Raw genomic sequence first — 17658 nt, forward strand, 5'->3', positions numbered from 1 at the left:
TGATTGCATGCAGTTAGCAATAGCAAAAACAAGATTGGTGATTAAAAAGGTTTTAAACACACAAATTTTAATATAATTTTAGTAAAATAGTGTGGTCCAAAGGTCTGTGATCACTAGTTTAAATGCTTCAGTTCCTCTCTAATGGACTTTCACTTCTGAATTTTGTCTTTGCCAACTTCATTACATTCAGCACTGTCAGGGTTCTGTCACTTCGGTCTGGTTTACTATTGCTTTGGTGAGGGAGCTCTGACACTCCGTCTTGTCTTTGTGTGAGCATGCGGTTTTGAGTTCGCTCGGGCCGTACACTCTTTCAACTACGTGAAATGTTGAATGTGTGGAACATGATGTTCAGATATGAACACTTCGGTCTAGTCTGGTTTAGGTTCAGTGTCAGGGTTCCAACAATTATTCCCCGTGGCTGTATTCAAAATAACATACTTCCCCATACTATACCCTATAGTAGGCAAAAAACAAAAACAAAAAAAACAGAATTCGACAAAAGAAGTATGTCTGAATTCAAAGTACTAAAAAAAGCAGGCAAAGAGTACCCGGATGATCTATTTCTTCCAGAGAGTTTCTGAAGGGTCCATACGATGAGGCCACGGCGAAAAGATTTATTAATGACAGTGAAGCGACACAACTGATGCTGGTAGGTCATGTGATAAAACCAACATGGCGAATGTACAACGTCCAAAATACATTCTACACACATTCATACTATATAGACCAACGCCACTTTTGCGTCATCGAAGGGTAACGCCCCCTTTTGGGGGAAAACACCTCTATACTGTCTATGGGAAAACAAACGGATTCCCATGAGAACCGAACTCGGACTAGATCTGCAAAGTTTCTTGATTGCAAAAATGGCACAAACTTAAAGAAGCTAACGTTACTGAATACGGGGTTACAGAGGTGTCCCTTTGAAATGGTCGAAAACTGGATTAATGACCCCACACAGCGGCCAAATATGGACTATTCAGACATACCTGGAATCGCCAAGTAAGCACGAAGCCTTTTTTTTCATTAACACTCACAGTATGACAAACTAGACGATGAATGGATCATATTTAACTTGATTTAAGCTATTAACATAGTCTAATAAGGTAACGTTAGCTGCTAACAGCTTAGTCTTTCTAATAGCTAGTCGACAACAAAACTGTCAATAGCTTAAATCAAGTTAAATTTAATGATCCAAGTGACATGGCCTCATCGTCTAGTAGTTTGTCATAGGCTACTGTGAGTGTGTAAATGATAAATAAATAAATAAATAAAAAAGGCTACTTACTTGGTGATTCCGCGAGATAGTGGTATCGTTAGATGTCTGAATAGTCCATATTTGGCCGCTGTGTGGGGTCATTAATCCAGTTTTCGACCATTTCAAAGGGACACCTCTGTAACCCCGTATTCAGTAACGTTAGCTTCTTTAAGTTTGTGCCATTTTTGCCATCAAGAAACTTTGCAGATCTAGTGCAAGTTCTGTTCTCATGGGAATCCGTTTGTTTTCCCATAGACAGTATAGAGGTGTTTTCCCCCAAAAGGGGGCGTTACCCTTCGATGACGCAAAAGTGGCGTTGGTCTATAGAACATATATTTTCAGCTGTTGTGAATTAATTACATATTTAAAAAAGTACGGCGGTTGAGTGTTGCATTCACTCACCGTGCACTCGTCTTGTATGTTTTGTTGAGCACCTGGTTTCTTTTTTTATTGTGTTCTGTGTAGCATTCGGCTCATGTTTATCATCAGCCTCGTGCTTTTATTTTGTCACCTTTTGTGTAGCATGCAGCTCATGCTCAACAATGGCAGCATGCTTTTGTGTTGTTTTGTTCTGTGTAGCATACGGCTCGTGTTTTTTATCAGCCACATGCTTTCATGTTGTCATGTATTGTATGGACTAGTGACAGCTCTTTGGCTATGTTCAGAATATCAGTCCAAATCAGATTATTTGTGTATAATTAACCAGGTTAGATGTTATGGGAAGAAGGAGGCGGGAACCGGCGAACAATCAACAAATAAATAAATACAAAAACGAAAGTAAAGATGGCGGTCCCTCACGGTCGACTGCCGCCACACATAATAAAACAAAACATCAAATAAAATCCAGGCCTGGCCTCTGCTATCCTTTACCGTCATTGCAAGGCCGGTGTGTTGCACAGGTGTCGCTCATTAGTAATCACGCCACCGGCCTCGCGACATTCTCTCACGGCCCTCTGCCTCGTCCTGCTCGACACAGTATACGATTGGAATCAGATCTAAAAATAGCGACTGTCCATTGTGTATCACAACTGTTCAGATCCGATTTGTTTGTACCATGCTGCTCTTTCATTTTCTGGAATATCTGCATTGGTTTCTATGGCAATGGCATTGCGTTGGTAGCTACAGTATACGACAGAACAACAGAAACCGAAACATAGAGGGGTTTGCAATACAGATGTTGTCTTACAACATGAATTGTCATGTTTTCATGACAATTCAGCTTTTAATTTTGTTTATACTGTATGTCTATGTGATCTTTTAAATATGCTTTAAGACAAACTCAAATTCTTAAGTCAACACCAGTGCTGAAAATGTTCTCCTTAAAACCATACAATGTAGCCAGATAAGCCTAAAAAATAATACATTTATAAAACAAAATTCATAAATGCACAGCACAATTCACATTTACAATTTTGGATTCGTAAATTAAAAACACATTTAATAAATACACAAGTAAAAGCATAGATATTTCCCCAAATGCTCACACAAATGCAAGTTCTTGAATTAATTTACATCACACATTTATGAATGATGTTACATGTATTGGATGGATCGTTGAATCTGCATTTAGAAATTGTCACACGTGTGTGGGCTGCTTTGAATATGTGTAATTTGTTATTTATCACAAAACTGGTAATTTATCACAATAAAATTAGTGGATGTGTGATCGCTGTAAGAGGACGATCACGTGGATGTGACTTTTGTGAGTAAAAATTATAGCGCCACCAACTGGTAGCAGGAAGTGTGTCACTTTCAAAACGCTTTGAAATCACCCTCTTATTTTTTACCCGATTTGCTTCAAACTTTATCTGTATAATGTAAACTCATGCCAGATAAAGACCTGTGAATGGATTCTTGATATCTTTGATACTGTTGCCGTGGCAACACATCAAACTTTAAAATTCTTTTAGGATGCTTTTGAGACTCTTAGCATGCTTGAAATTGCATGAAACTCAGACACATCACATTTATTGGCCAGTAGACATGTGCAAAGTTTCAGAAACGGGCGTGGTGCAGGGACTAAATAGCGCCACCTTTTGACAAAAGTGGGATTGTTAGTTTTATCTACAGTTATAAAAATCGGTATATACATTGTACTCCTCAAGCCGGACAACTTTCTAATTCATAGCCATTAGCTCGGACCAAGAGGAAGTCAGATATTTTGGTTTGAATATGGTGAGCCTCTCTCTGAGCCTAAGTCCCTGTATGGCAAGCCCTATTAACATTTAAAAGCTAAGTTTGCCTATCCGGAATTAACATCGTAGATATCAACAATGTCTTTCTGACTAGTCGTAATTACATTTTATCATTTAAGATATCTGTAACGTAATTGTGACTAGTCGAAACGACAGATAGAGTATGGCAAGCCGTTTTAACATTTAATGATGAAAGGGCCAAAGCCTGCGGCACTGCCACCCCGGTGCCTTTAGGTAACTAAAGGAACCGGGGTTGCGGTGCCACCAGCTTGGGCCCGCCATCGCTGCTCGCAGCTATATTTATTATTATTATTTTTGTATTTATCAAGTTTTCTTTTCAGCTACATTTCCAACCTATTCTGGAATTTGTTACTTTTTCAATGCCTATACAAACTGCTTTATCACGATTACACTCTGGCAAATGGTGAATTGACATCCCATCTCCTGATGGCAGATTTATGTTTGCTTCAACAAGTTTTTAATGGACGTGTCGTTTTTTCAGATGTAAAATAATGGACAAGGGCATTTTTAACGTGTAGATTATGTGTCATACACTAGGGCATGTAAGCTTGCAAAGTTTCTACAGTACATGGAAATCAACCTCATAAAGGTTGGTTTCTTTTCTGTGCCTATATGTGACTTTACCAGTTTATTTGCAATGTTACCTGATCTTTTCTGAATAAATAAAGTGTTTAAAAAAATCTCTTAATGAAGGATCAGTCAAAACAATATTCCAATATTTCTTTATAATATCCTTAATGTGATATTATACTTAATACTAATTATACTTCATTAGAATCTATTTGTGATTTTCTTTGTCTCCTTATAAACTTCAATAATTGTTGCATATTTAATTCTTTAGCCTTGTGATTAAACACTATATGAGATAACTCATAACTCTCCAAGAAATCACAGATTCGGTGTAATCTATGAAATTGTCAGAAAACGGCAGACACTTTTTTTTTTAGAGAAAGAGGATGATTGTAATTGTTATAATATTTTTCTCTGTAGGTTTCTGAAAAAACTGTAGTTTTGAAGTTGGTATTTTATTTTAATATTTATATTTAAACAATATGAATGTAAGCCAGAGGAGAACTGGCCCCCGACTGAGCCTGGGTTCTCCCAAGGTTTTTTCTCCATCCAATCTGATGGAGTTTGGTTCCTTGCCACTGTCGCCTTGCTTTTGGCTTGCTTTGAGCTTGCTCAGTTGGGGTTATTTATTTAGTGTTTAGCAATGTTGTTGATCTGTGTTGTGCTACTTACATGTTATCACTGTGAAGCTGCTTTGATACAATCTGTATTGTGAAAAGCGCTATATAAATAAATGTGACTTGACTTGACTTGACTTTTACAATAAGCACATCTAGCAAATGAATCATATTTAGAATCTAGTGTGACGAGCCCTGCTGTTGGTCTTGAGCATTGCAGTTGGTACCTGAGCCCACTAATTGCATCAAATTGCCTAATTGCCTCAATACTGGAAACACCTGTGACCTTAGACGCTTAAAGTCCCTGTAAAGTCAAAATTAAGTATATGTTCTGAGTTTGTCACACCACAGAAAAATGTGTAATTAGCCACCCAGCCAAATTTGAATGATAAAAAAAGTCGGGAAGTACATAAAATAAGCTATCAAAATCATGAAAAAATGAGCAGATTTGCTCTGCTCTCAAACGCTGGGGGCGTGTCCGCTGGCTGTGCTGAAACCACGCCCACTCACGGGAAAGCTGTTGACGGTGATTAGCTGATTAGCTTTTGGAGACGGGAGGATGAAAGCTGAGATCGTCGTTTCGGCCCCGTTCACCAGTAACAGCGGATTATCAGTAAATTATCAGTGAATTCTAGTTGTCTCTGAGGAAAGTTTATAAAACGATCCAGTGTAAAATGATCACTACAGAGGCGGGTGTTGGGGGTGATCCTCAGTTCTTCATCAAGGTAACGTTGGGCTCTCTAAAAACCTCTTCTTGATGTGATAGTTTTTAAGGGAATTTAAACGAAGATACCGATCTGTTTTGTACATGATCGCATCCAGGTAGTAGCCCATGCATGTCCGTGTCGAAGGCATAGCTAGCTAGAAAACTGTAGGCTCAGCTGTAGTAACTAATAGTACTGACAGTCACTCGCGATTAAGCGGTGAATGCGAATGTGCTCGGGGAGTGTGTGTGGAGAGAGGGAGATCAGACTCTGTGCGTCATCAAATAGGGGGGTGTCCAGCAGCTCATGGGTTCCAGTGCGTCACGGAGCCCTGTTTTAGCCCCGCCCAATTAATCCGTAAAATTGCAATGGTGAAAAACTGTTTAATGGTCTAACTCCACATTTCAGTACTTCACAGTTCACAGACTTTGTAATATGTTTTAGCAATACATATGTAACATTTATAATGTGTTTAGAACTTTTTTGTAGAATTGACTTTACAGGGACTTTAAGAGATCACCATCTGAGCCAAGGGAGAGGGCTTTTGGTTTTGGACTTTGCTTTGGTGTTTGCTTGCGGTGTATTTTGTTGCTTTTTGCATTTACATTTCAAACCTCAACATTGCATTACACTGTGGGGAAATGAAATCCGTCGACCGACGCGTAGGAGGAACTTTGGACACTGAGAATCTGAAAAAATTTGAACATCGACGGTAAAACTAAATAAACTACTCACAGTGAATGTAATTTGGACAATGGTGGATCTTTTGTATCGTTAAACCTAGATAATATGCTTGATGAAGGTGAAATGTTTTGGGAAGAGGTTGGTAATGGCAACAAGCAGAAAGTACGACAAAGATTAGAGAGTGAAAGGGAATCCATAGAATCAGTAGTTATGGCAAAAAAGACCAAAGCAGATGGTAACAGGTCCTTGAGGCCTCAGGTTGATGTTTGGAAAGTTATTTTGGTGTTTGATCAAAAGGGAGGACCAGATTTACATCCAATACATATCACAAAAGCAATAGAGAAGGAAATAGGCAAGATTAATCACGCACGTTTCACGGGTAATGGGAGAATTCTGATCTTTGCAAATTCTAAGGAACAACAAAGTAAAATTCTTAAGAAAACTACACTCAACAAACTCAATGTAACGTCACATATTCCGGGTGCAGCATCAAAGGTCAGAGGAGTAATATCTGGAATCCAAACTTCAGTCTCAATAGAGGAGATCATGGAAAGCTTAGAAGATTATGATGTGTGTGAAGCTAAGCGGTTGACAAAAGGTAAAGATAAAATTGAAAGCCTTTCTATTTTATTAGGCTTCAAGAAAGAGCTACCTAGCAGGGTACAAATGGGATACATGTCATACTCAGTGAGAGAATATATTCCGCCACCATGAAGATGTTTTAATTGTCAACAGTATGGCCCTGCTGCTAGCCAATGTCGAGGAAAAGATAAGATGTGCGAAATGTGGAGGAGAACGTGAGTATGGTGAATGTGAGCAAGATGCTGTATTAAAATGTTGTAATTGTGGTGGCAATCATAGTGCAGGTTATGGAGGTTGTGAGAAACACAAAGAGGCAAAAGAAGTCCAGAAATGCAAAATGATTCATAAAGTTTCGTATGCTGAGGCGGTTAAGAAAATTGAAATGGAAAAGAAAGGTGCTAGCCTAATTGTTCCCCAGTATACAACAGAGAAAGCTCGGGAATCAAATGATAGCATTCCAACAAGCAGAGTAAACCACAGGAGCCATCATAACGAGAGAGTCCAACAGGTCAGTAGGCCTAAATGTAACACTCAACAATCAGAATACTGTGAATTCAAAAAGAAAATGTCAGAAGAAATAATGTTGGTCAAGAAAAATGACTTCCTTGCTTTCATTTGCGCAGTGATAAGTAAAGCAACTGGACCTCATTGGGGAAGTAATAAGGTAAAAGCAATTGTGGATATTGCAAATTCCTTTTTAGGATTTAGCTCACAAGCTAGTAAAATTCAAGAGATGCTGAATTATAAACATGAGGGTCAAAATAGTGATTAAAAGCCTTATGGTATTTTTCATTCTTCAGTGGAATGCCTGAAGTTTAATAACAAATGGTCAAGAATTAAAGAGATATACACACAATCTGAAAGAAAAACCTGAGGTCCCATGCATTCAAGAAACATGGTTAAAACCACACCTTGATTTTGTATTGAAAAGATATAATGGTATTAGATGTGATAGAGAAAAAGGCAGAGGAGGAGGGTGTATGACATTTATTAAATTAGGAATACTATACAGGTCTATTAATTCCAAGGATCATGAATGTGTGGTAACTAAAATATTTAATAAAGGTAGTGGTAATTTGAATATAATTAATTATTATAATCCATGTAAAGCATTAAATAGTGAGTTATTGAAAAGTATTGTTAAGAAAAGTCACAGAGAGATTTGGTGTGGGGACTTCAATGCTCACAACAGTTTATGGGGCAGTGAACAGACAAATTTGAATGGTGAGGCAGTAGAAGAAATGATGACTGATAGAATGCTAGTGTGTATAAATAATGGTTATGGTACTAGAATTAATGTTTATAAAAATCAAACTTCTTGTATAGATCTAACTCTAGTTGATAGGAAAATTGCCAGTAGATGTGAATGAGAAATTGATCAAAACACAAGCATGGGTAGCGATCACTTCCCAATCACATGTACAGTTGATATTGAATTTATAATTGAACAGAGTTATGTGCCTCAAAGATGGAACTTTAAAAAAGCAGATTGGGAGAAATTTATAGAAAGAAGTGGGAATGGGGAAAGTATATAAATTAATAATGATCAGACAGTTGATGAAATGAATAGTGTTGTCAGTTCTTTTATATTGGTTGCTGCCAGCAAAAGCGTTCCTATTAGTCAGAACCAAAAGAAACAAATCAATGTTCCATGGTGGAATGATAAGTGTTCTGAGGCTATCAAGGACAGGAATAGACCAGAACTTTTTAAAAAGTTTTTTTTTAAAAAAAACTTGCGTAGAACATTAACAATGGACAATCTAAAGAAACTACCAAAGAAAGAAGGCAATAGCCAGGAAGGTTATTAAAGAGGCTAAGAGAGATTCATGGAGACAGTTTTGCTCAACAATAGGAAGAGAGACCATGTTAAATAAAGTATGGATGATGGTTAAGAAGATGATAGGCAAATTTAAGCCTCCTCGGGTTGCTGTCTTAATCAAAGATGGGACCCATGCAATCTCAGATTTGGAAAAAGCCAATATGCTTGCTAGAGCTTTTGCAGACATACACAAGGGTAGCCGCCTGGAGGAGCGGTATATGAGAAGGAAAGAAGAGGTATTGAAAATAAATAGGAATATCTTAAATACCAAAGAGTCAAACATGTCCATTATGGATACTGAAATTAATATGTCAGAACTTAAAAGGGCATTGAGTAATACTGCATACTCTGCATCAGGGACGGACAACCTGTGTTACGCTATGTTTAGAAAACTACCTGATAATATATTGGAGAAAGTTCTTAAGCTGCAAAGTGTGAAATGAAGGAAAGTTACCAAGCAAGTGGAAATTAGCAAGAATTCTTCCATTTCCTAAACCAGGCAAAGACTCAAGTGACCCAGGAAACTACAGACCTATTGCACTCACTTCACATTTTGGAAAATGAATGTAAAAAATTATAGTTGGACGATTAAATTGTTTTCTAGAATATATAAATCCAATTAAAGGGTATCAAACTGGATTTAGGAAGGGTAAGTCAACAACTGATGCTCTGGTTAAAGTATGCAATGAAATTGAAAAGACTTTAATAATGAAAGAAGTAATGGCGGCAGTTTTTCTGAATATTGAGAAAGCCTATGATACTATGTGGAGAGAAGGTTTGTTGATTAAATTAGGAAAATTGGGAATTAATGGGAAAATGTATAATTATATACTTGACTTTCTCTCTCAACGTTCCATCAGGGTTAAAGTGGGTGATACAGTGTCTGATGAGTTTATTGTTGAAAATGGAATCCCTCAGGGGAGTGTTATCAGTCCTATATTGTTCAACATAATGATTAATGACATATATGAAAAACTGGGAGATGGTAATGAAGGTCTACTATATGCAGATGATGCTGTCATTTGGAGAAGAGGACGTAACATTTCATATGTTAATGATAAGATTCAAAAGGACATTCAAGTGCTTGAACAGTGGGGAATTGATTGGGGTTTTAAATTTTCTATCTCAAAGTCACAGGTGGTGTATTTTCCTAGGAAAAAACTACCTGAAACTTATAAAATTATGCTTTATAATCAGCAACTTGAAAGAAGGGAAAAATATAAGTATCTAGGAATATGGTTAGATGCCAAACTTACATGGAAATGTCACATTGAATATGTTGAAACAAAGTGTAAAAAGGTAATTAATCTTATGAGAATGGTCACTGGGCATAATTGGCGAGCTGACAGGCTGTCTCTGATGACCATATATAAAGCATTGATAAGATCAACTATTGATTATGGCTGTATAATCTATAACTCGGCTTGTAAGACATCCCTCAAGAAAATTGAAAGAATGCAATTTAAGGCTTTGAGGATTGCCCTTGGTGCTTTTAAAACAACTCCAACAAGTGCTTTATTAGTTGAATCTAAGGAAACTCCTCTTAATTTAAGGTATGAGAAATTATCACTAACTTATTGGGTAGGGTTAAAAGGAAGTTTCAACAACCCAGCTTTGTCAGTACTTAGTGATTGTTGGGAATATTATAAAAAGTTCAATGGCTGTGGGTTCGGTTGGAACATTGACAATTTAGTAAACCATTATGGATTAAAAGAGCTGAAGTATGGCCAAACAATAGCATTAAGTTGTGTTCCTCCATGGCTGCTTCCTATTCCAGAGGTAAATATTAATTTATTAGCGGGAAAAGGTGACCATCACACTAAGCAAAGTTTTACTGAAGCCTGCTTAAGTTATTTAAATACTTCATTTTGGATATTTGAAAATATTTACAGATGGCTCTAAAGAACCCAACAGCCATTGAGGTATTGGAATTTACATTCCAGAATTTGGAAAAAGATATGGGTATAGAGTGAGTGACCATTTATCAGTATATTCAATAGAGATGACTGCAATAATTACTGCCCTTAGGTGGGTAAAAGAGATTAAACCTCTGAGATCTGTTATATGTACTGACTCTATGGCAGTATTACAAAGTTTTATAACAGATAATGCAACACGTGAAGGCTTGGTATTAGAAGTAAAGCATCTTCTTTTAAATCTCATAAGCCTTGGATTAGTGGTACAGTTCTGTTGGATTCCAGGACATTATGGAATTGATGGCAATGAAATTGCTGATAAGTTAGCTAAAAAAGCTTTAGAATTAGACCAAGTACAAATTTATATTCCACTGGGTAAAGGAGATGCTAAAGCTTTCATTAAATCACAGATTATACTAAGGTGGCAAGATGATTGGGAGTTAGAGAATAATGCCAGATATTATCATAGGAACCAGTGTTGGAGGAAAAAGAATCACCTCATTGGGTCTTAGTAGGCATGAAGAAGGTATGATAACCAGATTGAGGTTGGTAAAAGTAATGGTATATGTTCTGATTGTAAAGTATTGGAGGATGTCACCCATGTGTTATTTAATTGTAGAAAATTTGACAAATTCAGGCAGAAAATTATATTCATAATATTTTACAGGAGCAAGGAATACAATAGAAAGAGGACAAAGAAGCAAATATTTAATTATATATCTTAATGATACTAGTTTAAGTAGAAGAATATATACGTATATATATATATATATATATTTTTTTTTTTTTAAATTATTTTATGATTTGATGTATCTTTTGCCAACGTCCTTTTTACACACTCCTGTTTAGTAAGTCCAGTAGGTGGCGGTATATATCGTAAAGATATGATCTGCCATAAAACAGAAGAAGAAGAAGAAGAAGAAGAAGAAGAAGAAGAAGATGCATTACACCATAGATATGTATATAAAGGCTAGATGTGTTACGGCGGAGTTTCCATCGTCATCACCGGCGGCCATCTTGTCACAGACAAGCTGATGTAAGATGAGTGGTCAGCACGAACACAAATACTTTTATCTCGTGGAAATCTTGACGGATTTCCAAACGGTTTGGTTTCTTACAAACGTTATTAACGTGGCTATAATTATCTGGATGATTATTTATTGATACACTTTTTATTCATAAGTATGCAGGGTCATAACTACATCTCTGACGTTTATAACAAAAACCGTTTGAAAATCGGTAGAAAAATTGAGCAAGTTATGGTCATTTAAATAGTACATGTACCATTAACACAATGTTACGAGTGAGCGAGCTACCTGTGACAAGATGGCCGCCAGGTGCAGACGTCGACCTCCATTGGCCAGCAGCGTGGACGACATCTAGCCTTTATATAGATATCTATGCATTACACTGTCAACCATGCACCGTGCTCTACACACTGATTTTGCTGATAACTACAGAAACACTTTTATTTTCTTTAACTGTTTTCATTTCATTATTTTGTTTTTGTCTTATCATTTGTAGTTAAATAAACATTATTTTGAGCCTATAATTGGGTTTGCGTGTGTCCCTTGTTTTTGTTGCTTCCCTTCAGCCAAGGGTCGTAACAAATTGGGGGCTCGTCCGTCCTTTGGTAATTTGATTGCATTACATTTTTGGATGCTTAATTCGACAATTGATTATTTGTTGGACACACGAAAATGTTTTTGTGCCAAAGTCAATTTGTTCGCCGTGTGAAATCACCAGTTGGTAAGTGAATGTGCAATAGTTTTTTGAACGTGAGTTTTCTCTGATAGGCATAGCGGCATGTTTCTTTTGATATGTGTCGGATTTGTTATTTTTGTGTAGTGTTGCGGTGAAAGTGGGTAGTAGTAATTATCTCGGGAGCACATCCGTGGTGTTGAAGCTGGTTTGGTGTCCGCTGGTTTGACCAGTTGCGTTTTTCACCCAGCGGACTACAGTGCATAAATACCCCCCACCGGTAATTGCATGAAGACTAGGGTTGAGTTAGGTAGAGAAGTATTGGAAAGGTAGGTAGAGGGAAAACTCTGGTTATTTGATTGCACTGTGCTGATTATATTTGTTCTGGTGATTTTAGCATGGTTGATATTGATGAGTTTGTTAGTTCACCTTCTCATACATTTTTGAACAGGTGTACTAAAGAGCAATTATTGAGTATTGCCAAAACATTATGAAGTTGTGATTAAAGATAAAAGGCTCAAAGAAAATGTTAAAGCAGCTTTGAAAATTGAGTTATTTGAAAAAGGTTTCTTAGATATCGAGATGAAGAAAAAAGATGTACCGATTGCACCTGAATTAAAAAGTAGTTTGTCTTTTGAACAGCAAAAAGAGCTGCTACTTCTAAAGATAGACCATGAGAACATAAAACTGCATGCTGAACAAGGTAAAAGGGATTTAGAAAAGGCAAAGTTGGATTTGGGATTTCTCAAGCTCAACCTAGTGAAAGAAGGTAAGCTTAGTTCTGGTCAGGAACAGAATGTGTTTTTTTTTTCCTCTTCAATCAATTTAAACCTAAAACTTATTCCCAAATTCAACGAGGAAGATCCTGATACTTTCTTTACTCTATTTGAACGCATGGCAGAATTAAGGAACTTGGTCAGATGATAATCGTGTTGCTCTACTACAGAGTGTGTTAACTGGGAAAGCACAAGTAGTCTTTTCTTCATTGTCGGTTGATGATTGGGTAACACTTTATTTTGATAGTCCACTTTAGACATTCAACTAACTATAAGTAACTTTGCCGATACATGTCAACTAACTATCATTAGAGTACTAGTAGACTGTCAGAATAATATCTGCTAACACTTTATTTTGTTGGTCCCCCAACAGACATTCAACTGACTGTAAGTAACTTAGCAACTACAAGTCAACTTGTTCTCCTAACCTGATCCCTGACACTTAACCCTAACCTAACAGTCTACTGACAGTCTACTACAGCCTACTAATACTCTAATGACACTTAGTTGACATGTAGTTGAAAAGTTACTTATAGTTAGTAGAATGTCGAAAGTCACTATCAAAATAAAGTGTAACCGATGATTGTAAAGATTATGATACAGTTAAATCTTTAATTTTAAAAGCCTTGAATGTGTACCCGAAGCATACAGACAGCGCTTTCGATGGCAGAAAAAAGACCAGTTACAAATGAACTTAGAATTTGTGCGTGATCTGAGAAAACACTTTAATCATTGGTGTTCAGCATTAGACATTAAAGCACTGGAGGATTTAATGCATTTGATGGTGTTGGAACAATTTAAAAATTCAGTCCCAAGCCGTATAGCGATGTATATTAGTGAGCTTAATGTTAAAGGAGTGATGAACTGAGAAATCAAATTTTCCTTGAGCTTTTGACATCCAAGAGGTCATCATATTATATGAATATCCTGTAAGTTTCAGAACTGAAAACGTCCTTGTTAGTCCAATAAAAGCTTTTATTGACACCAGCCTCTGAAAACGACTCGTTTTTAAAAGTGGGGAACTATGACGTCGAAGGGGTTAAAACACCACCCCCGCAGAAGAAGATCAACACATACTTCAACACGGCCGGTTTAGCCCCGCCCACCGATTCGCGCATTACACGCATAGCTAATTAGCCTAACATACATGCCTACCTCGTGATGACAAACCGGATCGAGTTACCGAACAATAAATATTGTGCAGCGCCTGGTTGTGGAAAAAGACAGTCGCTGCATAAACTTCCTCTGGATTCCAATAGGACTGCATGGATAAACTTTATTTTTAATGACGTTCCAGCTGATGAGGGTAAAACATTGTCGTCTGTTCTCTTCATTTCACTGAGGATTGTTTTGTAAACAAGACTGGATTTGCAGACCGCTGTGCCGTCTATATTGGATCTGACAGGAATTGTGCAACACACGGACTCTTGGTCGAACATGTATGGGCGAATCCCGGTTGCCATTTGACAACATTGGACGTTTTCCCCCACGTGCACCGACGGGTGAGTTAAACTCATTATAATATGCAAAACTGTTATCCACTCACAGCAGTGGGCGTTTAATTCCAAGTCTTCAGTACGACACGCCCATAAAAACTGACCGTTTTTCAGGAAGGCTCACGACTTGGTTACAAAATAGCCTATTACTTATTTAATTTTTATGTTTTTGAATGCAAAAACCAAGCGAACGTCATAAATTGACCGCAAACAACAATATAATACAATTTAAAAAGCCAGTTCATGACCCCTTTAAAACACCAGAGGAAGCGGCTAGGTTGGCCAATGATTTTGTACAGACGCACAAAACCACTTTTGTCGATTGGCATGCTCGTGATGTTCAGTATATAAAGGCTCCGTCTAACTGTAACCGTGTTTTCACAGGAACTTTTGACCCAAACAAGATTTGCAATTACTGTCATGAGAAAGGACACTGGAAAGCAGATTGTCCGGTCCTTAAAAAGATATCCAAACATAACACACAGAGTTCAATGCTAAGCCTTCTGCTCTCGCGGCACTAGTCCTGTCTTCAGGGAGTGAAATTGTTGAAAATCAAAAATTTGATGTTGATTTATCTTCTTACTTGCCTTTTATTACAGAGGGGCGTGTATCCCTGGTTGGAGAGAAAGAGGAAATCCCTGTTAAAATCTTGCGGGATACTGGCGCAATGGATTCATTTATTTTGGAATCAGTATTGCCTTTTTCCTCACAGTCTCATACTGGTAAGAGTGTGTTAATTCGTGGAATAGGACTGAATACTCTGTCTGTGCCTCTTCATAAGGTAAGGCTTCAGTCTGATTTGATTCAAGGTGAGGTTGTAATGGGAGTATGACCAGCCTTGCCACAGGGTTTCTGCAGGTTTCAGTAAGTCAAATTTAAGACCTTTTTAAGACATTTTAAGACCATTGAAGGAATACAAATTTATTAAATGTTTCATAAAGGTTTAACAGTATTTTCAACTGAAAAATGTATACAGTGTTTACCATTTTGAGGCCAATAAGATTAAGCCAAGCATTCCAGGTGTCACACATTAGCTTTTGTCTTTATGCGCTTCCTGACCATTAAGTTCAAGATTCAGCTTTGCTTTTGTAATGGTAAATGTGACCACGCTGGTCAGACTGATTAGATTACCGTCTCTGGTAATCTGCTGAATCATTTACATTTGCTTTGTTTCAAGAGACTCCTCCTCAATGTAACTCCTCCAGATTAGCATCTCAAGGCACAGAAACCTGCTATGCTGATGAACGGAGATGCCTGTTGAATCATTTACATTGCTTTGTTTCAGTTTCTCCCCCCTCAATGTAAACTCCTCCCCTCTAAATGTATAAATTGTAAGGGAATATTTTCCCTTAGTTAGACTATCCTTGAGATGACTACAGCGACGCAATAAAGAACTTCTGCGTGAAAGATACCTCAAGAGTCTCCTGGTCTGTTGCGTGGAAGAATAAAAACTTCACTACACCATAAACATTGAAATTTAAGACCTACACAACGCATTACCAAAAATTTAAATAAGAAAATATTCTGAAAAAAAAATGATTTTATATAATATGTGTGTGTGTGTGTGTGTAGGTGAAATTTGTACTTTGCATTTTATACTGTAAACACAATTATAGTTGATTTTAGTTGATCATACCCAGAGATGAAATGGCATGAACATTTTCTTTTATTATTAATAGTAAAATTTGGGCCGATTTTCCTGTTGCGTCTGTCGTTGCTATGCAACCATGCACTGCGCTCTCCATAACGACAAAGACATTTTAGTAGCCAATGGATTTCCACCACCGAGAAACGCTTGCTGTAACGTTAGGTCTGCTACAAGATTTATTCACGGAGAAGAGAAAAACACCGGTAGTGTTTGGGTGCACCGCGATCCTTCATGTTGACTGAGCTTTTAGTGTTGTTACGGAAGGGGCTGATTCGTTGGTTCTTCGGTTCGTTTGCGGCATTCTGAATCTGAAATGGTGAGATTTTTTTTAAATCTCGCTGTGGATGTGACGCGCCTATATTTGAATGAACTTGAGCGCGCAAACCTGGTGTATGAACGGCCTCTTGGCAAGCTACTATACCTCGTATCGTATCAAACCACGAGCTAATGCTAGCACGGGAGCTGCGTGTTTGAACCGGTTTGAACCCCTGCACAAGAGCTCCGCTTTGTAGGCTACGACTCAATACTTTTTTGCTACTTTGTAATAACTTTCTGCGGCCAGAGTTTTGGCAAATGAACGAGGGTAAAATCTTTTTAAGACCTGACTAAATCAAATTTAAGACCTCAGATGAAAATCTAGCTGTTTTTAAGACTTTTTAAGGCCTAAAATGTAAAGTTCAGAATTTCAGACTTTTTAAGACCCCGTGGAAACCCTGTGCCAGTGGAGGGAGTCCATATAATTTTGGGGAATGGATTGGTAGGTGAACGTGTGTGGGCTGATACTTTAGTGTTTCCCATAGTGATCACTGATAAGAAAGTTGAAACTGAACTGAGTTCTTTGTGTCAGGATTCAGCGTGTGTCGTCACTTGTGCAATGAAATGTGCCAATAAGGATGTAGTATGTGATCAAAAAGAGATTAAATCTGATAATGTCTGCATGAAGTTGTTTGTGCCTAAATTTTTCTGCTTTGTCTTTTCCTGTTTCTGCAGAGGAATTAGGGAAGGAACAGCGGAATGACTCCTCTTTGGATGAACTCCAAAGGATGAACTCCGGAAGATCAGATGAACTCTTCCGGAGTGCGGTTCTTCCGAGGAGTATAACATTTCCTGTGGATATTATGTTCAAAATGGTGTTGAGAAAATGGAGTCCTCACAAAAATTTTGTGGGGGATCCTGTTTTCCAGGTTGTTCCTACTAAATTTCAACAAATGATGATCGAAATTGTGCATGATCAATCAGGTCACCAGAGGGTGCGTAAGCCTGTTGTGATATTTTTTTTGGCCGCGTTTAAAACGAGACATCTCTGCTTATATTAAGAGATGCAAAACCTGCCAATTAACGAGTAAACCAAACCAGGTGTTGAAACCAATTCAGGCTACTGGTGAACCTTTCGAGCATCTTATTGTCGATTGTGTAGGGCCACTTCCCCATTCGAAGTCAGGTAGCAGTTATTTATTCACTGTGATGTGTTTGAACACGCGCTTTCCTGCAGCATATCCACTACGTACCATTACGTCTCGTTCTATTTTGAAAGCTTTAACCCAGTTTAAATCTGTTTTTGGGATTCCAAAAATCATTCAAAGTGATCAAGGTTCAAATCTCACTTCGCATCTCTTCCAGCAGGTGTTAAAACAGCTGCACATTTAAGCATGATCAATCGACGGCGTATTTTGC

At 37.7% G+C, this 17658-nt stretch overlaps 1 protein-coding gene across 2 annotated transcripts in view; it reads right to left on the reverse strand.

Moving 5' to 3' along the window:
• gnal (guanine nucleotide binding protein (G protein), alpha activating activity polypeptide, olfactory type) overlaps positions 1-17658 on the reverse strand; it is a 188523-nt gene that overhangs the window by 68324 nt on the left and 102541 nt on the right. The gene's annotated exons all lie outside the window — the stretch shown is intronic.

Source organism: Pimephales promelas, chromosome 22 (assembly GCF_988280905.1).
Source record: "Pimephales promelas chromosome 22, fPimPro1.hap1.1, whole genome shotgun sequence".
Lineage (NCBI taxonomy): Eukaryota > Metazoa > Chordata > Actinopteri > Cypriniformes > Leuciscidae > Pimephales > Pimephales promelas.